The following is a 22,492-nucleotide window of genomic DNA, read 5'->3' as shown; positions in this document are numbered from 1 at the left end:
GATAAAGTTGTACATACCAAACAAAATTCAATTTTATTTTCCATATAAAAACTAATACATATCAACGTTAAACATATATTATTAAACAGAAAATACTTATATTCATTAATTTTTTTATTTATTTAGAAATTGAAGTAATCGTTTATTTGTTTCTTTAGAATCTTTTATATATTGTTCCATCATTTCGGTTTTTTTATTGTCGTTTTCAACCATTTTGTTTTGTCAAGTCCTTAATTTCTTTGCTGGTTTCAATGGATTCCTGACTTGCTTTCTCGAGCTGTTTTTCAATTTGTTCAAATTTTTTTAATATGATGCTCTGAAAATGATTCCTTCTTTTATTAATAGAATCACTCGGCTTGGGAGACGGTACTGGTAGCGAAGAAGTATCGGTTGGCGAAATCGGCATCGCTGAGGGCGATGGTAGGCAAACCGGTGATGACAATGGAGATGCAGCAACAAATGGAGAAGAGCAGCCGTTTCCACCGAAATTTGGAGTGGTTCGGAGATAGTAGAACCTTTTAAAAATGTATATATGTATGTAAATATAAATAATATACTGAATTACAAAACAAATATTTTTACTTTGAAAACTTTCCTCCACTAAGCTCTCGGCGTTGTAGCTGACGTACGGCAACAGTACGGCTCTCATTTTATCATAAAGTGGCCACTGCGAGGGAAAACCGCCAGTTGACCCGATTGTTGTCTCTCTTTCCCGTAAAACATGATATATATAAAAACTCTATTTTTCCTTAATTTTATTTAATTACATACCTATATTTCTTTGAAAGATTGTGCATTTTATTTTATTTCACTCGCCGTGAAATGCACACCTTGTTGCTGCAACTCCACTATGTAGTTGTTTTTCCTAGGACCGCGAAAAGCACTTATTGTGCTCTGCCACAATTCAATTAGTAGGGCTTCTGCCCTATCACTCCAACAACTTCTTTTCTTATATTTTTGTTTTTCCATTTTTGAAATTAATATCAAGTGACAGCTGTATTTTTATATGGAATGTAAACAATTATCAAGTGACAATTTAGGGCCGGCAAAATATGTCTTCCAAAAAAATCGATTAAACTAGAGCAGGCACCGATTATAATGAGTGAAATGTAAGTTTTCAAGTACTTTTCAGCGAAAACTGTGTTTTCGTTTGATAGATTTTGCATGGACGAAAACACAAGTTTTCGTGCGAAAACCAGTTTTTCCCCGAAAACATGTTTTCGTTGTCCGAACATAGTATATATCTCCGTCAATTTTGCTTTAATTGCTCTCAAATTTTCACAGCAAAATCTTAAGATATTGCACATTAATATAAAATAACAAAATGCAAACAAAAAATACTTTCCCCTTAATATGCAATATCTAACAGAAGTCACCAAAAACGGGATCAAAGTTAGTCAACTTAAAGAGGAATATGCAAAAAACATGATGTGTGCCAATACTTTTTTGATGTGTTTTTCGCTGTTTCTGACTTCTTTTCTAGATGTGGGGGGAGTGGGGGGTGGATGTAACGGTATATTTTCGCTTGCATTTTGTTTTGTTTCTACCAGTTACACTATGTACAAAAATAATTGAATGAAATTATTTTTTGTTGCTTTTTAACTATCTTTCTTTAGAAAATCAAAGTGGTCCCAGCTGAAAGAAAAAGTCGAGGTTCTTACACAACAAAAACACAATTTTAATGAGAAAGATGTGCTTGTTTATTTTTCATTAGTTTATCAAATTGTGGTGTTATTTTTGAAACATTAATAATTAAATCATTTTCTAATTGCAGTCTATTTGTTTTTTTAGTTTTTGTCTACCATTGAAGAAAATGTCAGTTCACACAAGTATGAAGTGGCGAGTGGCACTAATAATTTAAGAGCTTTCCTTGCCAGTTCTGGATATTCGTGTTTTCTTTTCATCCAAAATACGTCGACACTTTGCGAATAAAATTCCATTTTAAGCATGCCATTAGCAGCTAATTCTAGAAGACATTCTTTCATTTCGTGTTGACATCAGCCAGATCTATTGATTTGTTCAAAAAAAGGGTTTAAGATCCATCTACGCCCATTGTCAGCTTCAGAGTGCAAGTCTGGAAAGTATGTCAAAAGTTTCTCTTGTAAATTATGCAAGCTTTGTAACATGCAAGGGATATGAGCCGATACTGCAAAACTTTGGGCTGATGCATTATCTTCAACAATCTTCTGAACACACGGAAAAGACTCAAACATTTTGTTTTGCAGAGAGGTCGACCACAAACGAAGTTTTGCATGAAATGCTTTTACTTTTTCTTTAGCTGTTAAAATATTTTCTTCTCTTCCTTGAAGGTTCTTGTTCAAATTGTTAAGGTGGCTAAAACTATCTGCCAAAAATGCTAATTTCAAGAGCCAAATAGGGTCAGAAAAACGGTAAGCATATTCTGATTTTGCATTTTGTAAGAACATTAACAATTCAGCTCTCAGTTCCAGAACTCTTGTCAATACCTTTCCTTTGGATAGCCACCTGATCTCTGTGTGATAAAGGAGATTTTGATGAAGCGAGCCCATATCTTCACAAACGATTCTGAATAGCCGGGTTTGCAAAGCTTTACCTTTGATAGAATTCACAATTTTTATTACCTCCTTGAGCACGTCATTTAAATCAGAAAGTACTACCTTAGCAGCTAGAGCTTGTCGATGAAGAAAACAGTGTGTCCAGGATATGTTTGGTATTATCGATTTTAATTTTGCAATGAGTCCGCTATTTTTGCCAGTCATAGCTTTAGCGCCATCGCTACAAATAGCGATACATTTTTTCCAATCAATATCGTAGTCGCAAGTGCTTTCTAAAAACATAACGTACAAACACTGGCCAGTAGTGTTTGCAGGAAGTGCTTTGCACAATAAGATTTCTTCCGTAATACTGTCATCTGCCTCAAAACGCACAAACACTACAAACTGTGTACAGTCGGAAACATCTGTAGATTCATCGAACTGCAAAGCAAAATGTTGGCTATTCTTTAATTTATCGACTACTTGAATATCCTTGGCCATATCGTTTATTCTGCGTGAAATAGTATTGTCAGAAAGTGGTATTTTTCTTAATTTGTTTGCCTCCTGCTTACTGACCATAATTTCAACCATATCGAGTGCCACTGGCAAAATAAGATTTTCGGCAATTGTATGTGGTTAGTCGATATGCGACAATGTAGCTAGCTAATAATGTTGACTCGTTCACACTGGATGCCTGAAAATAAACCAAACAATATACAAGTGAACAGTCAATAAAAATTAAGGACGCGGAATCTTTGCACACCGAAATTAAGTATAATCAAAAGTTGTATGCCAATAACAAAGAAATAAACACCAATGAAAAAAGGGTGGGGCGCTTTTTAAGAGCTGATTTATAGTGCACCCCGCGCTTTTTTCATTATTTTCTTACTTACCTGAATTATAGTATTTTGCTGCTGACTAAGAGCTTTCAACTTTCGTTCAAAGAAATCCAACGGCTTATCAGCTTCTTTTTGATGCTTGGTTGTGAGATGTCGCATAAGCTTTGACGGTTTCATACTCTCACGTGATAAAACATCGCTGCAAATTACAAATTGAGGTTTATTATTTATGACTGTGAACCCGTATTTCAAATAACTGTCATCGTAATGTCTATTTTTTTCGGATTCGATTCACCACCACCGCTATTAATACTCGTACCAGATGTTGAAGGCTGCGATCTTTTGAGAAATTTATCCATTTAATTCGCGCAGAGCAAGCGAAAAAACAAAAAAATGACGTCTGAACTCATCGGCGACTACGCTTAACTGAGTGATGAGAGTTGAAACAAAAGAACATTGCGGGTGGCGCGCAAGTTACTTTCTCTCTATTTGTACAGATGCTGAGAGTTTAAGAGAAGAGAAGAGAGAATCACTAAGCATCTATTTTTTTAGAAAGAATCGCGAAGCAGGTATTTTTTAGAGAGAATCGCGAAGCGGCTATTCATTTTAATTCATTCGAGCGTGAACTTTGATCCGAAACAGAAGCAACAGCACTGCATTTCTAGATTTTATTTGAATAAAGGAAGAGGCACTTACACAAAACTGGTAACTCGCGCAGGGCGCTTGCTGTTACCGCATCGACAATCATGCCGTGCGGTGTGGCAACGTCGCCGTCGCCGACGCAGTATGACCCGCGCTAATAAGATATAAATTTGCCAAAATAGGAAAAACTTATTACCTTTTTTAAAATTAAATTATTCCTTTGACTTATTATGACACAAGGGGGTCGCCAGAATATTTCAACCTGTAAAGGGGTCGCGAAATCAAAAAGATTGAAAAACACTGCCATATGATAATAAGAAAATATGAAAAACTGGCGGACATTCTTCTTTTTTTGCAATGTTTTTAAAGAAATGTTAGAATTAACATAGTGCTTTAAAATAAAGTCATTTGTTTTTGGAATGGGGACATATTTTTCAGTACTTTTCACAAAAATATAATGTCTTTATAGCACTGAAATAAAGTGTATAAGAAAAATAAGATCTGAATTTCATCAAAAATATCCAATTTATCGAGAGCGACTTTCGTTTCGGATGTAAATAAAAACTTTTCAATTGCCTGAATTTAAGTAATAATTAATATACTCACTTCGCGAGGAATGAACTTGTTCGTTAAGTTAATAACCCATCTTCTCAAAACGCCCTATAGTATTATCACACTTGTAGCTAGACTCTGTATCTAGAAAATCGGATACAGTAAGTTTTTTTCATTTGTTTTAAATAATGTTTTCTTTACTTACCGTTATATGTTGTTTGAATTGTTCTATAAAAATCGTTTTTTTTTTTTTTTGTTTTGATATCTTTTTATTTATTGAATCTCCTTTTTGTTTTAAAAGCCTAACAATAAGTTATAAAATCTTAAATCTATTTAAAAACTAGACAGTCTCAAACAAGTGATTGAGCTGTTTTGGTGATACATTGTTCCTTAGTACGCGGGCATATCTCTTCTTTTAAGGAGTGTTTGATCGCAGGAATGTACCAAAGCATTAACTAAAGGGTTTGGGTGATCTCGGAGTTTAGATATATGCATATTTAATTCTGCTGTCTTCTACTTCTTTCCTTACCATAGAAATACCAAGGTCTTTATGGACATTTTCATCCGATCATTTCATTACAATCGTTGTTTTATAATAGGAATAATATATATTTTTTAATGTTAATATATATATATATATATTTAATTCCACTTAATAAAATTGCGGTTGTTCCGCTTCTCTCGTTTCAGTTGCAATGCTACCAAAAATTTCGTCAACCGTAAACTTTGTAAAAAAGGGAAAAACAAATGGTTCTTGCCTTATAATTGTTTTTGTAAATTCATATGCGGTGCATTAAATTTGATGCTTGGCCGAAACGGTCGCCGGTCACTCATTCTTGCACTCAAGTAAGTACCAGAGATAAAAAGATGTCCGACTCCTCTCTCATTGGAAGTGAGAGAACAATTGCTTAACGTCAAAACCTCCTGAACTTTGACAGTTGATCGATTTCAGGATGTTTTGACATTGACATTTTAGCAATTGGAAAAGAGCGATGGCCAGATTGAAATCTTACCAAAAAATTATGTAAACGGAGGGATTTGTTGCATTGTTCAATACCACTTATTATACAAGAAATGTAAAACAATGAAAATTAAATAAATTTATAAAATTTAAATGTATTTAATGAAACTTTTTTTAATATGAAACATCATAGTATTATTTTCAATTAAAAATTATTAAAAACATTTATTGATTAAGAGCTAAAAAGCTTAAAACCTTTTATTGGGTGTTGAAAGGTCAAAAGTTAGTTGTTTTAACAAACCATAAAAAGATTTAAATAGTTTCTCTATATATTAATTAACCACTGTTTTAATTTAAATGTCAAAAAATTATTATTTCGTCCAGTCTGGCCATAATGGAAAATGTTATAATAAACGCTAATTTTGAAGCGCTCTCACGCTGTAATAAGTTGGACATTCCTTTGTTCCTGTAAGTACCCTTACAGAGAACGTTTATCATAGAGAAGGTTCACGATTAGGGATATTTCACTTTTGGGATATTTACTGTTTTGGATGAGCGTGTTTCACCACACCACAGAAAAATTATCAGCGTTTTTCACCACATTTAACAACAGTGGACACGAAAATAGCAGAATTGAGCATTTTCCATGTTAAATGAGAAAAAATATGCTATTTCCGATGTTAAGGAATGTACGCTTACAGATTCCCATATTTACAATGGACAAACGACTCTGCATATAATTTATATACATATGTAGATATGTAGATCTACAAGATTTGGATGAAATAACTTCTCCAGAAGAAATTTGCGAAGCTATACAAAAAGAGTGTTGAATAGAAAATCTGGGAAAAATAAACGTTAAGAGTATGCTAAAGACCCGTAGCGGTACTCAAATAGCGGTCTTATGCCTGCGGGCCCAGGACGCCAAGACTGCGCTCAAGGTAGGCATAATAAAGATCGGGTGGTCTGTATATCGCTTCCGGGAATACTCCCCTATTCTCCGCTGCTTCAGGTGTTTCCATCTGGGGCACATGGCGCACAAATGTTCCAACCCCGTGGACAGGTCGTCTCTATCTACACGTTGTGGAGCAGGTGGACGTGTAGCGAAGTCATGTACTAGCGATCCAAACTGCATGCTTTGCAAAGGAGCACACTCAGCCTTAAGTACTACGTGCCCCAAACATCTCGAGATGGCGAAATCGTTAGGGAAATGAGGATAATACAATTAAATCTAAATCATTGCGCAGCAGCACAAGAGCTACTAAAACAGACAGTATTTGAAAAAAAACATTGATGTCGCCTTACTAAGCGAGCAGTACTCCCAGCGTTCGGAAAGCACCTGGACTACAGACATATCTGGCAAGGCTGCAATGTGGTCATGTAAAGGACAACCATTTATGTCTCGTTCCGGAGGTCATCATTTTTTCACATGGGTAAATATACGAGGAATATACATATGTACATTGTTAGCTGCTATGCTCCTCCCAGTGTCTTAATTAAAGATTTTGAAGACTTCTTCTTGCTCTAAAAACCAGAGAAAAATCGCCAATTATAATCGCAGGCGACTTCAATGCGTAGACGACCGCTTGGGGTAGTAGGCGCACAAACCATCGTGGGCATCTGATACTTAAATTCCTCGGCCAAACGAATCTTACGATCTTGAATAGCGGAACGCAAAATACTTTTCAAAAGGGAAATATAGGCTCTATAATCATGTTTGCCAACGACGCTCTTAGCAGGCGCATTAAGTGGGCGGTGACGGACATATTTACATATAGTGACTACATGGTTATTATTGCTGAAGTCTCTTATGCCGGAGGAACGGAACGCCGCAGCAGGAGCACATGCCAAAAACGAACATGGAAACAAAACGATTTTTATGCCGAAATTTTTGAGATGGTCTGGAGTTCAGCAAATATACAAGGCGAAGACGCCATGCACTTAGTATCCTCAGTGCGAAAAGAATTGTTCACAGCATGCGATGCATCAATGCGTAGGACAACTGTCAATGTGTTTTAACGTGGGATCCTACCTGCGAAGGCTTAACTCCACAGTGCTCAGAAGCACAACGGATCAATACAATGCGTCAATCATCGGCAGTGTGGCATGGACACACTAACCACCTTGGTAGGGTTCGAGGCCCATCTAAAACCTCTTCCGTACTATGCGTACGGTTGTATTATATGCACACGGCGCCAGATTGCAATGCAACTCCACTGAACTGACAAAGTCAATTCTTCCCGCGATTTGGGTTTTAACCACAGCCACCACGAATCTCCACAAAGGGCCAAACCCAATGAGCAGATTGGAGTTACCTCCAAGGGCTTACTGCTCCCCGTGGTACCAGGTTAAAATCTCTGGTAAGACCTTGTAACCGAAGTTACTACCAGTTGAGTTTCCACACAACTCTGGACTGGCGGCCAGGATCTTAGTCGCCTCTTACGACAGGCATGCCTTACCGCGGGTATATTCGGTTTCCCCCCCGAGCCCTGAGGGGGTCCCCACTACCCGCAGGGGTAGGACAGTATACCACAACAATCGGAAGCCAGCGTATTGGTGGAATGAAGAAATAGCTGGACTTAGAAAGCTCTGCCGTTCAGCTAGACGCCGCCTACAACGTAATCAACGGTAAGAAAATGAAAGCAGTCTCAGACAAATATTTAAAAGTCAGAAGAAGCTTCTAAAATCAACCATTGGCCGCAGTAAAAAGAAGTGTTTTGAAAAACTCTGTGAGGAAGCAAACGAAGAACCCTGGGGAACAGCATACAAAATCTGTATGTATAAATTCAAAAATAAGGCACAACAACCCAAAAGCGCATCCTTTATGAGAAATATCGTAGAAACTTTGTTCCCAAAACACCACAATACTTCTTATGCTAAGTCCCGAACCGAAGTCGTAGAGCCACCACTGCTAGTTAGTGAAGAAGAAATATTGGCCATAACCAGAAAAATTAAAAGCAGCAAAGCGCCTGGATTAGATGGTATACATACTACTATAGAATAGTATACTACTCTTCTGTATCTGCCAGAATACCAAAATGAGACTCCTGACTAACAGAATCACTAAATAACTATTGTGACAATTGGAGACATGAGACAGTCGTCTCACGCAGAATACCGATATTAATGTCTTATCACTCCTACGAAGTAATACTTAATCAGGTGGTCCCGTGGGAGAGTCTGGAGTTGAGAGTAGGTTAAGTTTAGCGGATTAAAGTTCCGCACTCCGGCTTTTCCCCTATTTAAAAAAAAATATATATTGTTACAAAAGGAGTATTAAGTTGTATTTGTATTGCTATATGCATACCTTATTATGAACAATAGCTGTAGGTATATGGAATAGCATTTGTCTTGTTGTAGACATCTGGCGCCGCGGTGTCAGAAGTGGGATTGTCAAATAATCCAAATTCAAGATGGTTAAATTCGGAGAATTGAGAATTCAGCAATTAAAAAAGGAACTGGAGGAGCGTAATTTGCCGATAAGCGGGCAAAAGGCGGATCTGCAGGCACGATTACGTGAAGCAATGGAAGCGGATGGAATTAATGTGGACAAGTTCGAATTTGATGGGCCAGAAACTTCTACAAAGGTAGAAGAAAAAGTAGAAGAACAACGAACATCATCAAGCGTAGACACGAACATGATGTTAGTGGCTATTAAGCAAATAGCAGAAAATGCAGTGCAAACAGAAAATCGCCTGGCACAGCAAATAGCTGAAAATACATTACAGTTAAAGTCTTGCCTTACACAACAAATGACTGAAAATAATACGCAGTTAGAAAAGCGTTTGGTACAACAGATTACAGAAAATAATACACAAGTGCAAGAGAAATTTTTAAAATTTGAAGACGAATTAAGCACAATAAAAAATGACGAAGAAAATTTAAGATCACAATTTCTTCAACTGAGTAATCGTATGCGAGAACTGCAACTGCATGGCCCTGCACCATCAACAAATAATCCGAGATTGAAGGCACCCACATTCGATGGAAGTATTCCATTTCAAATTTTCAAACTTCAGTTTGAAAAGACAGCAATGGCCAATAACTGGAATGCAGCGGACAAAGTGGCGTCCTTGTTTGTATCATTGAAAGGACCTGCGTCAGAAATCCTTCAGACTATTCCAGACTGTGAACGGGATAACTATGAGGCATTGATGAGTGCGATAGAAAGACGATATGGTAGTGAGCACCGGAAACAAATATACCAGATCGAACTTCAAAATAGGGGTCACAAAATGAACGAGTCATTGCAAGAGTTCGCAACTGAAATAGAACGACTGGCTCATTTGGCAAATGCAGATGCACCTGTGGATTACATTGAGAGGGTGAAAATTCAAAGTTTCATAAATGGAATACGTGATGTCAGAGCCGTAACTAGGGCGTGGCGAAGGTGGCACCCGCCACGGGCGCAACAGTCGCAGAGGCGCAACGTAGGTTGAGCCTACATACGCCTAACGAAATATCGGTTGCTGAGCGTCCGAAAGAGCTACTGTCTGAAACTGGCGCGTCACCCACGTCGGGCGAAACAAGAGACATAGGGCGCGAACGGACCGAAAAAACTGCAGCGCCAGAGCCAGTGCAGTGGGCAGCAATGCGGCAGTACCACACGTGCCAGTCCGAATGTAATCGTCGCGAGGCGCGCACAAAGCAAGGGCACCTGTGGACGTGCTATTCCAGAAATCGGGGGCGCCACGCTATTAGTGCGAGTCTGTCAGTCCTGTTTCTGTGCCCACTGCCGGCCGTGCCGTGTGTTGTGCTATAGGCCAGTCAGCCACAATCTGTGTTCATCTGTGATCCAGGTGACAAAATGCATGCTTTTTTCAACAACATATGATGCAATGATGTAAAATTGTGCAAATTGTAGATTTTGTTTTCCATAGACAATGAGGACTATCGGAAGGTGCTTTCTGATTTTCGGTATAACTTCTGGTTTAGCCGGAAATACTATCAATTTTTGTCTTTCAAACGACACATACATGTTTTTTCTTCAGTTTTGGAATAAACATTCATTCCCCTCTAGAATAATATACAATGTGCATAAATTCCAAGAAAACAGTATTTGAAAATTGTATCCTAATCTAGCAATATCAACTACACATCAAGGTTCCTATTTATAATATCCATGGAAACTTGCCATTAGTCGTTTTACGTTATTGTATAGGATAATTAGTTCCTATTCCAAAATCAAGGAAAAAATATGTTGGTGCCATTTGAAAAACAAAAATTGGTAGTATTTCCGGTCAAAGCGCAACTCACTCAGGTTGAGCACAGATGACTAGTGACGGAGAGATTGCAAAATGTAAATGCAATTCTTTAGAAACACTGGGTTGATTCCTAATATACGGTATGTTCTTCCGGCTCGGCTCGGAGTCGCTCGACTCATAGCCGAGCGAACGTGAGTGGAAAGTGCGCGGCGCGCGATTGATCTCCGCTCCCCACACTTGCGTATTCCACAAGCCGCATGGTGTAATGGCAAAGCGTTTGGTTTACTCGAACTATGACAAATGGTGAGAAAGTACACAGGAACAACAGCAAAGTGGCGACATATTTTAAAAGTGATACTCGATGCAATTTTCCACTGCGTCAAAAACAACAACGCCCTTAGAGGTAGCAGTGAAGTAATTGGGCGACCAGACTGTGGAAAGTTTTTGAACACTATTGAATTGATTAGCCACTATGATGCCACAATAAAAAAACATATCGAGACACACAATAAAGGCACAATCTCATATTTTTCACCGGCGATTCAAAACGAATTGATCAATTTGGCTGCCCAGCAAGTGCAATCACATATAATTAGCGACATAAAAGCAGCTAAATATTTCTTAATCCTCTTCGATTGTACGACCGACATTTCTCACAAAGATTAGATGGTTCAAATAATTCGGTACGTTAAAATCGAAAACAAGAAATGTACAATTGAAGAAAGCTTCATCACGTTTATTAACACCGAAGAAAAAACCGGTGAAGGTCTTTCGGGAGAAATTCTTGATAAATTAAGAAAAGATGGGCTAGACATTGAAAATGTACGAGGATAGTCTTATGACAACGGAGCTAATATGGCAGGCAAATATAAAGGTGTGCGGTCGAGAATATTAGCTTCGAACGTGAATGCTCGGTTTATTCCATGTACTACTCATAGCCTAAATTTGATTGGGGTCAATGCTGCCAACGTGATTTTTTTGGTATCATCCAACAAACGTACAATTTTTTTGTTGGATCGGCAACTCGTTGGAAATTTTTGCAAGCAGAACTAAAAAAAACGTTGAAAGGAACCTGTGACACGCGGTGGTCATCAAAAGCTAATGCCGTGCACGCCCTGAATTCTCAACTGCCTACTGTTGTGGAAATACTAAAAAAAATGACAGAAGGTGATCATCAGACAGACGATACAATAGTACAAGCCAAGTCTCTTCTCAAGTCGATACAAACCTTCGAATTCATAGTACTACTGAAGTTTTGGGATTCGCTTCTATCGCAAATCAATCGTGTCAACCTCGCACTGCAAGACAAAAAACTCGATATTGCTCGTGCCGCAAAAATGATAAAAGGATTGCTGTCACAATTAACCATATACCGAGAGTCTTTCTTCACAACAATTTTGCAATCATCAATTGTGACAGCTGAACAGTTGCAAGTAACACCAGATTTCCAAGATACTCGAAAACGACCAAAGAAAATGATGCCGGGAGAAAAAGCGAAAGATGAATCTCCATATATAAGTGCCCAAACTCATTTCAAAGCAGGATTGATCCAAGTTCTTGATCTTATGATTGCCCAAATGAATACCCGGTTCATCGCTTTAAATGAAGTTGCCGATGATTTCGCATTTTTGAGCGGTCAAGCAATTGTGAACACCAGTGTTACTGAACTCACCAAAACAGCGGCAGATCTCGCTATCAAATATCTTGATGACTTGGATCCGCATGAATTTTCATCAGAAATTTAAAGTTTCAAATTTCAAGCAACGACGCTGATGAGTGAAGCCACAGACATGAACCATTTGAATGTATTAGAAAAAATATTCGATCTGTCGCTCGAGGATGTATATCCGAACATAACAACAGCACTGAGAATATTCTTATGCATGCCTGTTACGACGGCTACTTGCGAGCGTTCTTTTAGTAAGCTAAAACTCATCAAATCTTATCTTCGTTCCTCTTTAGGCCAGGAACGGTTGGCGAATATCTCTATTTTGTCGATTGAGAGGGATACTACAACACGTCTCAATTTCGATAAAATAATCGATTTATTTGCAGAGGCGAAATCCAGAAAAGTATTATTCTGAACGATATAAGCGATCCTTGTATAAATTATTATTGAAAATAAGATGTACGTTCTTTCACTTGTAAATATATGATTTTTGATTTGGACAACATCGGTTTCCATTATACTATATGGTAAGAGCGCAAGCAAGGTTGTTGCCACAGGCGCTGAAGCAGCTAGTTCCGGCTCTGCGTGATGTGGACACCAAACGCGCCACAATACATTGCCAAAAAGAACGTTTGCTGAAACGGTTTCGCACACAAAGTACAAAGAGTTGAAATGGAACAACCGGCGCTGATGGAAGAAATATTGAAGACTCTGAAGACAATTGCTGCACCGCGAGTAAATACAACAGGCAGATGTTTCAACTGTGGAAAAGCGGGTCACTTTGCCCGAAATTGCAATATAAAAGTAAAACCATCAAAACGGAAACAACCAACAGATAACGAGGACGGAGCATCCACATCTCACAAGTCGTTAAACTAAAACGGAACAGTTCAAAGGGGCGTGAGCTGGTTCCCACAACTATTTGCCCCGCCATCTCGATATCACAAATAGGTCGCCATGACAACAATCTTACTATCAACGGCATCGTAAATGGACGACTGTCAACGCTTACTTTGGATCCTGGTGCCACACATTCAATTATCCGACCGGATGTGGTAAGAGGAACGGTTGAACCATTAGTCGGTTGCAAGCTTCGAACGGCCACCGGGGAGGAAGCAGCTGTCGCGGGAAAAGTGTTTTGCAAAGTGATGATTGGTACCCTGGAAGTTAATCACACCTTCATCGTAGCAGAAATCACGGATGAAATTATAATGGGAGTAGATTTCATGATTGATCACGGGGTTACTTTGGATTTAAACAAGCAAATGCTGTTTTGCCAGAACATGGAGATGCCTATAAACACCGGATATGTGACCAACGTTGAAAGTAAGAGGGTGATTGTTGATGATAATCAGAGTATTCCACCAAAATCTGAGGCGATTGTATGGGCTGAAGTGAATGGAGGAGGTGGGACTGAAGAATTTTGGATTGTGGAACCAACAAAAATAGATACACCTATATTGGTAGGAAGAACGCTTGTGAAAACTAGAGAAGACGCCACCATTCTGGTCAGAGTAGTGAATGAATTCAACACGCCTATAAGTCTGAAGAAAGGAGCAGTAATTGGACAGTGCCAGAATATAAGTGCAATAGCACGATGCGAACGGTCACAACAGAAGCCTGCTATTGAGCCACAGCAGATAAGTCCTACACTCCTAAACAATTTGTTGAATGAGGTGCATGGAAATGAAAAATTAAAAGCAGAAAAACTATTACAAAAATACGCATCCATATTTGCAAACGAAGGAAACAACACAGGAAGAACCGACATTGTCAAACATCGCATAAATACTGGAGATGCTAAACCAATCCGACAAGCTCCGCGTAGGGTTCCACTAGCAAAACGTGAGGATGCTAACAAAATTATTGAAGACATGCACAAAAACGGTGTAATCGAACCTTCAATAAGTCCATGGAGCTCACCTATCGTCTTAGTTTAAAAGAAAGATGGTAGCACCCGTTTCTGCGTAGATTATAGGAAGTTGAATGATGTCACTAAGAAAGACAGTTATCCTCTACCAAGAATCGACGATACATTAGACACCTTGTCTGGAGCGAAATGGTTTTCTACATTAGATCTACAAAAGGGATATTGGCAAGTCGAGATTGATGAACGTGACCGTGAAAAGACCGCTTTCAGTATGGGCGACGGGTTATGGGAATTCTCTGTGATGCCATTTGGGTTATAAAAATAAAAGCAGTTAAAGATTGGCGTCGACCCACCAACATACATGAACTCCGCAGCTTCCTCGGCTTATGTACGTATTACCGCCGCTTTGTACCTGGATTTGCATACGTGGCTAGAAGTTTACACGATTTAACAAAGAAGAATCGCGCGTTTGTATGGCAGTTGGAACAAAAAAAGCGTTTGAGCAGCTTAAAGAACTACTCTGTACGGCGCCGATGTTAGCTTATCCAATACCTGGAAACAAATTCATCCTGGATACAGATGCGAGCGCTTATGGAATTGGAGGTGTCCTGTCTCAGCTCATCGACGGACAAGAAAGAGTAATTGGGTATTACAGCAGAGTGCTCGGGAAACCAGAGAAAAACTACTGTGTGACGCGAAAACTGTGGTGGAATGTGTAAAACATTTCCACAAGTATTTGTATGGACAACGATTCTTGCTGAGGACTGATCATGCAGCATTAAAATGGTTATTACAGTTTAAGAATCCGGAAGGCCAAATTGCACGATGGATCGAAAGATTACAGAATTACGACTTCGAAACAGAACACCGAAAAGGGGATTCACCACAAAAATGCGGATGCATTATCACGTCGCCCTTGTCCACTGGAATGTAAACATTGCTCCAAATAAGAAGGGAAAGAAGGTATAATCGACGTGCGATTACTGAATATAGAACCTGAAGATGATTGGACTCCTCACCGCATCAGAATCAATCAGCTGGAGGACCCTGATCTTGAAAAGCTGATAATAGCCAAAGAAAATGGGGTACGACCACCAAAGGAACAAATAAGTAACGAGAGTCCTACTGCAAAAGCATATTGGGCCCAATGGAACAGCATAAACCTCGTTAATGGATACCTTCATCGTACCTGGGAAAGCGAAGATGGCAAACATTCTCGTCTGCTGATCATAGTACCGAAGTCCATGATCCCAAAAGTATTGAAAGAATATCACAATGGACCTAGTGGAGGGCACCTTGGAATTACAAAAACTATAGAGAAGATTAAACAACGGTTCTACTGGATATGGAGATTCCATAGCAGAATGGATAAGTAATTGCGTAGAGTGCATGGCAGCTAAAGGTCCTAAAGCCAAAAGTCGCGGTAGGCTGCAACAGTACAACGTGGGATCCCCATTTTAACGAGTCGCAATGGATGTTGCAGATCCGTTCCCAACCAGTACGGTCGGTAAATGGCCAGAAGTATGTGCCTTACCAAACCAAGAAGCGAGGACAGTAGCCGAAGCGTTTGTAGAAAATTGGATAACAAGGTTCGGGATGCCCGTCGAATTACACTCAGATCAAGGCAGGAATTTCGAATCTTCCATTTTCCAAGAAGTCTGTACATTATTGGGCATCCACAAGACACGGACAACAGCGTTACACCCACAATCAGATGGGATGGTAGAGAGATTCAACCGAACGCTCGAAGAACATCTGCGGAAAATCGTTGATAAAGACCAACGGAATTGGGACAAGCGCATCCAGATGTTCCTGCTGGCGTATCGTTCAGCGAAACACGAGACAACTGGTTACACGCCAGCAAAGATTATTTTCGGATCTGATCTGCGACTCCCTGCTGATCTTAAGTTTGGAACGAATCCTACAGCTGTAAGAAATGATGGAGATTATTGTTCTGCCTTAAAGGAAGAAATGAATGAATTGCATCTAATGGTAAGACAGCATACGCATCTGATGAGCAATAAGATGAAGGACCGGTTCGATCAAGCGGCAAATTCAAAAGGTTTTGAAGAAGGTGATCTGGTCCTGTTGTACAATCCACTTCGAAAGAAAGGCTTGTCCCCGAAACTACAGACAGCCTGGGAAGGACCCTATATGGTGATGAAACGACTTAATGACGTGGTATACCGCATACAAAGAAATGGAAAAGCACGATGTAAAATGAAAGTAGTACATTTGGAGAGGCTCGCCCCATTTGGTTCAAGAGGATTTGTGCCTAATCGGGACGATTAGGCTTTAGTGGAGGGCAGTGTTACAAAAAGTAGTATTAAGTTTTATTTGTATTGCTATATGCATCCCTGATTATGAACAATAGCTGTAGGTATATGGAATAGCATTTGTCTTGTTGTAGACATCTGGCGCCACGGCTGTCTGCCGCACTGTCTGCTTGTCTAGTTAAACAATTGCTGAGTCTGGCGCCGCGACTGTCTGCTTGCGTCTGGCGCCGTATAGCCGTATGTTCTGGTAATTTCCAGACGCGATATTCTAGAAGGACACGTCGGCATCAGCGAGAAGTGCGTGGCTATATAAGCCGTGGCAGCGCCAACGTAATCAATCAGTGCTAAGAGTAAACTGCTATAGTGTAGACGAGTTGTGAATAAAGAGTTGTTGAATTAAATTAAACAGTGTTGATTTTATTTGTCAATCCAGAGATACGAACCTAGCAAAGTAAACTAGCAAGAGTAAATTCGTAACAATATGATACTGTGAATGCTATTTTGTCACAGTCGCAATTTTTCATGTGATACTGTGACTGCTGCTTTGTGCGTTAATTCCTGTCACTGCTACTTTAGGAAACTTGTCACAGCTGTGACCAGTGATTTTTAAGTAGCAGTGACAAAGTCACAGGTACTCAAATATTTACCATCTCTATTCGGCATGGTTGCTTATTTGTTCGTAACATTTTTCTGTGGTGAACATTTATTGACTTACCACAGTTAAAAAGAGGCATAAATAAAAAACTCAATTTTTCATGTATTTGCTCATATTGTTCTCATCTTTGAGAATATATATTAAAATAAAACAGTTTTCTTTTGAAAATATATTAAAGTTTTATATATAACCAATATTTTTGGGACCACTTTTCCATAAATTTTGAGAAAATAACACAATGCAACCATTTTCCGGTAAAAAGTCAGCCATCTTGGTTAAAAGTCGGCCATCTTGGATTCCAATAGAAACTCAACCCCGGAGTACACTTGACGTTTCTACAGTGGCACCTCTCAGCTGTGCCTTTGTTTACATAACATCAGCTGATACTTTCTCTACTCCTCCTCTACCGTGCTCCACATCATTTTACACTTCATATCATGGTACAAGGGAGTAGGGAAAGTGCCCATTCACCATAGTAAAAGAGCCATTCACAGTCCTTAACCTACCCCCCAAGTGTACGTTCACAATAAAAAAATCATGGCCACCTCTGGTGAATAAGGATAGCGAGAGGTTAAAACAGGTTGCGTAAAGCAAAAATTCTTTAATATTAAATTATAAATTTACAGTACTATATTTATACATTTATACGTACTATTTTCAATTTTGCTTATAGAATGAAGTTTAATGCTGTTATCAAAAGATTGGGTCGGCTTTAGTATACCGTCAGGATTAGAGGATTTCGGGAATAAAATAGGTATGGTCGGATAGAGGAGATTCTCCAGATCAAGAGTGTATATAGTTATAGCCGCAGGAGTTACAAACTGTCAAATAATCAGTGTTACCAAACTAATATAAGCAAAAATAAGTTCAACGTGAAAAAAATTTGATACTCCCCGTTGTTTGTTCGACCAGGGTTATTTTCTTGAAGCGCGGCCGAAGGCCGCCCACGCAAAAAGAAGTTCAACGCGAAAAAAATTTTAAACAGGCAAAAAAGAGCCATACGCGAAGAATTAGTAATGCCATAGAGGATCTAACATCTGATCATATTTGACCGTTTGTAGTTCTTGCGTTATTGTTAGGTAAATAAATTTTAACAATAAGTTAAATATTGAATTAAAACTGTTTCTGTACTATATAATGTAATGTATAACGCCGCTGTGCCACATATGTACAGTTGCCTGCGAAATATTTGCACTACAAGAAACGCACTTACACTGACATACAAAATACAAGTACTACCGCTCCGACACCACTTTCCTGACAAATCACATGTCCTCGTGTGTTTACTTCAAACCACAATATTCTAACACATCAGTTGCTACTGCTTTTGTCACTTACTAACATTTCATTAATTTTTCTTTACACAAAGTTAAAGGCTTCTAGACAAAATCAAGCAATAGACGAATAAGCAAATTGGTTTCTTTATAACATTTCATAAATTTCTTTTCATTACATTTATCTTCCTAATTATACTTTATAATTCATACAAAATTAAACTGGTGTATTTTCTTTTACATCCACTTATTGACCCCCGTCATAATAAGTCCTTCTGTTATGGTGCGATCATTTTATCCCTTCTTGGGATTCCAAAGCACTTACCATGCCATTCACATCTTCCGACCCCCGCTATAGCAAGTCCATCTGTTTTTAATATGCGGTCATTATATCCCCTCTTGAGATTTCAAGACGCCAACTGTGCCATTTTTGTATCTTTATTTCTCACTTGGAAATCACACGCATCATCCCTTGAGGCGTCAACTGCTTTACTTATTTGTCTTTTTGGCATTGCTTTGAAAAATTCCTGCTCATACTTATATCGCTTTTTTTTCTTCTTGTTAATGGTTTTAAAACAAAACTCTCTCTGAACTTACAAGTTATACAATTTTCGTTTACATTACACTTTGACATATTTTCAAACCAATAAAATTCATAGACTTTGTCCTACGTTTTCTCCCAACCTAAATGCATAATAGCTTCATGGACGTGATTAATCTAAATGCCCTAGGGATTACAGTCAAACTTTTGGTTTTACCGTATCTTTGTATTTTTCTGTATAAAACTCCTTTTCTTAATGCATAGCTTTTATCTAAATTTTCTGACAACTCATTATTTTTTAGCTTAGCTAATAACTTGGCTACCTCGGAATCACGTTGTTGCTCGGAAATAAGCCAATTATCAGTTACATCAGTCAATTCGACTCGCTTTTTCCACACTTTTATATTCTTTAATCAAAGGATTCCTTGATTTCTTCTTTTGGAAATTGGATATAAAAAACAAATGACTGAAGAAAAGTCCAACACCGATGCACCCTCGGTGATAAGCTCGATTTTATACGGCTAGCTCTTAGTAAATTGCAATCAGTATTTACTTCAAATTTTCGACCCTGCAAAATAATGACGAAAATGCTTAATGGCATTGACGACTGTCAAAGTCTCAAGTTCGTACGAGTGATATTTGAATTCAGCAGGTGACGCATATTTACTAAAATAACAATATTGCCCCATAGCCAATTGTGCTGGCATCTGTATGAAGTTCTATCGAATGTTGAGTGTCGAATATGGTTAGCACCGGCTCCTGAGTTAATACAGATATTATTTTCGAGCGAATTCTTTCATGATCTAACAGCCAAATGAAATCAGATTTTTTCTTTGATGTAAGCAAATACCGTGATTGTAAAGTCTCTGAAAATTTTGGTACAAACTGCCGAAAAAAAGAAGCTAACCCTATAAATTGTCTCAGTTACGTTACACATTTTGGAGGCGGCAAATCTGTCAACGCTTGAATTTTGCGCGGATTAGGACGAATTTGCCATTGCTTACTACAAATTCTAGATATTCTATACTAGTTTTAAGGAAGGGATATTTTGCTCAAGGGGTAAAAAAAATTGTCTAAATAGAAAAAATTATTTGTGAAAGAAAAAAACGAAAGATAATACCTAGGTGGCTTGGGCATGATTGCAGCCTGCTTTCTAAGCATTGCTGTAGCTGACCGGCTTGAAGTGCTTCTTCGTTTATCTACTGTTAGCATCAGCAATCATCGCATTTAACGTTAATTTCTAGGACACACAAATAAAATCTTTAAGCTAGGAGTTTCTAGCACAATCTGCAAACGGTCTAAAGCTTCATCCTTAGTTTCGGCCGCTCTGAAATACAGACGGAGCATTTTTTTTAACCAAATGGCATAGTCAAAAATTCATATTGACCTTCAGGCGTGACAAAAGCGGTACGCTCAATTGAATCTGGATGTATCGGTATTTGATAGAACCCGCTAGCCCTATCAAGACATGAGAAATAGCAATCCCCACGTAACCTAACAGTCTAGTCAGAAATTAGAGGCACTTCTCTGCGACTGTGCTTTCATTCAAAGCACGGTAATCCACACATAGTCGATCACTACCATATTTCTTTTTAACAAGCATAATCGGAATAGCGAAAGGTCTGGGAGTCTGTGGTATTCCCCCAATAAACCAATCAAAATAGCGTTTTAAAATGTTCTTTAAGGCCCTCTAATCAAAGTTACTCAGATCGCCATCGGAATCTACAAGCTTTTTATAATCTGTAAAAGTTACCACATCAACTTTTTTACTTTTGTAAATACTGAATTGTAAATAATGAATTTTTATTGTTATACTAAAGCCCTGGCTAATATTTCACGACCAATCAAAACATCATATGTTAGATATTTATCCGTTACAACGTGCAATAAAATGTCAAGACAAAACTGTTCAATGTTTATATTAGAAAGAATTTGTAAAGAACTACAGATGGCGTCGTTACCTATGCCATTTAGTTTTACAAATGGAAACTGTATCGGGTCCATAAACTGCACAAATTTTATAGGCGGTTTGAGATGCATTTTTGCCTTTATCGTAGTAGTACTGTAAAATATGCCGTATTTTCTCTTTATTTTGCTCCATGTTTGCGACGCTATAACTCACGAACGACTTAAAAGAAACGACAATCAATCAAACAAGTGTTAGCGCGTGAAATGAGCTTTCCAAAAAGGTATAGCATGACCCGATGCGACGAATAAAACTAATATTTATTTGAATTGTAGTTACATACATATGTACATATGTATGTACGTATGTGCTGATAGAGGCGTGTGGAAATTAATAACAATTAATTAACATACAATATTATTGTAATATATTATAATAAGATTTTTAGGATATTATGATAGTATTATATGTAACATACATATATAGCATATGTATATACAAACATATTCATATGTATATAAAACTAGCTGACCCCGCAGCCGTTGTCCTGCGTGAAATTATATAGTTTGAAATGAAAAGAAAGTTAAATTAACGCAGCTTTATAAACAACATTTTTCGGTTTCCGAAATGTTTTCCGGTGTACAGAAAAGATGGTTTTCCAACTCGTGAGCACGCTACGGCCGTGTGAAAAACATAGCATTTCCAAATTTATACCTCACACTATGCGACTATCTTTAGGTCCTGTTGACTGTCATCTCAAATTCAATTTTCACTGGAAACGGAATACGTTTGAACTGAAATCGTTAGAACTCAAAGGAATTCGTTGGATCAAGCATTCTGTATTCTTGTATTCAATAGGTGCGTCACAATCAGTCGGGTTCTATTACACAATTTCGGCCCATGAAGATTGGGAAACATAATAACGACGGATCCTACTTTGAGACGCAAATGATGCGGTGGCATACCAAGCCTATCCAAAGAATTTAGGAATACCACTGGATAATTCACGGCGTCGTCTTCATAGTCAAGACGATCGATCGATTTGTATGAGCGCAAATCTCCCGGAATTTGACTTTGAATCTTCCAGTTGAAGTCAACAACATCGGTATTTTTGGCAGCTAACATTGTGCGTGCACTTAAGGAATCGTAGTTATGATAATTTGGCCAATGTCCGAACATTTGTGATGAGTTCATCCTTCGTGAATTGATAAAGGGAAGATGAAATTGATATCGAACCACCGGAAGTATCAACCGAAATTGTACCATTTCCAATTTTTAGCGAAGACGATGTAAAATGTCTTTGACAATGTCGATGTTTATATTGAAAAGTATGTGAACTTCATTTTCATTCCAGTGATTAACGTGTTCCAGCATTTGTAATTGCTGGCTTACTTCTCCTAAACTTACACTTATTCCCATATACCATTCACAGTAAGCAATGACTCAAATAAAGTTGAACCGCGTATATTAATCAATAGCAGCCGAAGGTAAAAACAATCGTTGTTTTTCGGGGGGATTGTGTAAATTCGTCCTAATGCATTAGTTGATAAGACACCTGAATGTCAATCTACTGGTTGGCCTTGCCTTCTT

The 22,492-nt window shown here is 38.3% G+C and overlaps 1 protein-coding gene and 1 pseudogene across 1 annotated transcript in view; both read right to left on the bottom strand.

The window, feature by feature from the left end:
* The window catches only part of LOC125776632 (uncharacterized), a 220,059-nt gene that overhangs the window by 115,568 nt on the left and 81,999 nt on the right, over positions 1–22,492 (bottom strand). The gene's annotated exons all lie outside the window — the stretch shown is intronic.
* Positions 8–1,392, bottom strand: LOC125776754 (inactive protein tyrosine kinase pTKL-like; annotated as a pseudogene).

This window comes from Bactrocera dorsalis, chromosome 2 (genome assembly GCF_023373825.1).
Source record: "Bactrocera dorsalis isolate Fly_Bdor chromosome 2, ASM2337382v1, whole genome shotgun sequence".
Classification (NCBI taxonomy): domain Eukaryota; kingdom Metazoa; phylum Arthropoda; class Insecta; order Diptera; family Tephritidae; genus Bactrocera; species Bactrocera dorsalis.
The sequence above is the reverse complement of the archived record's forward strand: the minus strand, read 5'-3'. Positions and strand labels throughout refer to the sequence as shown.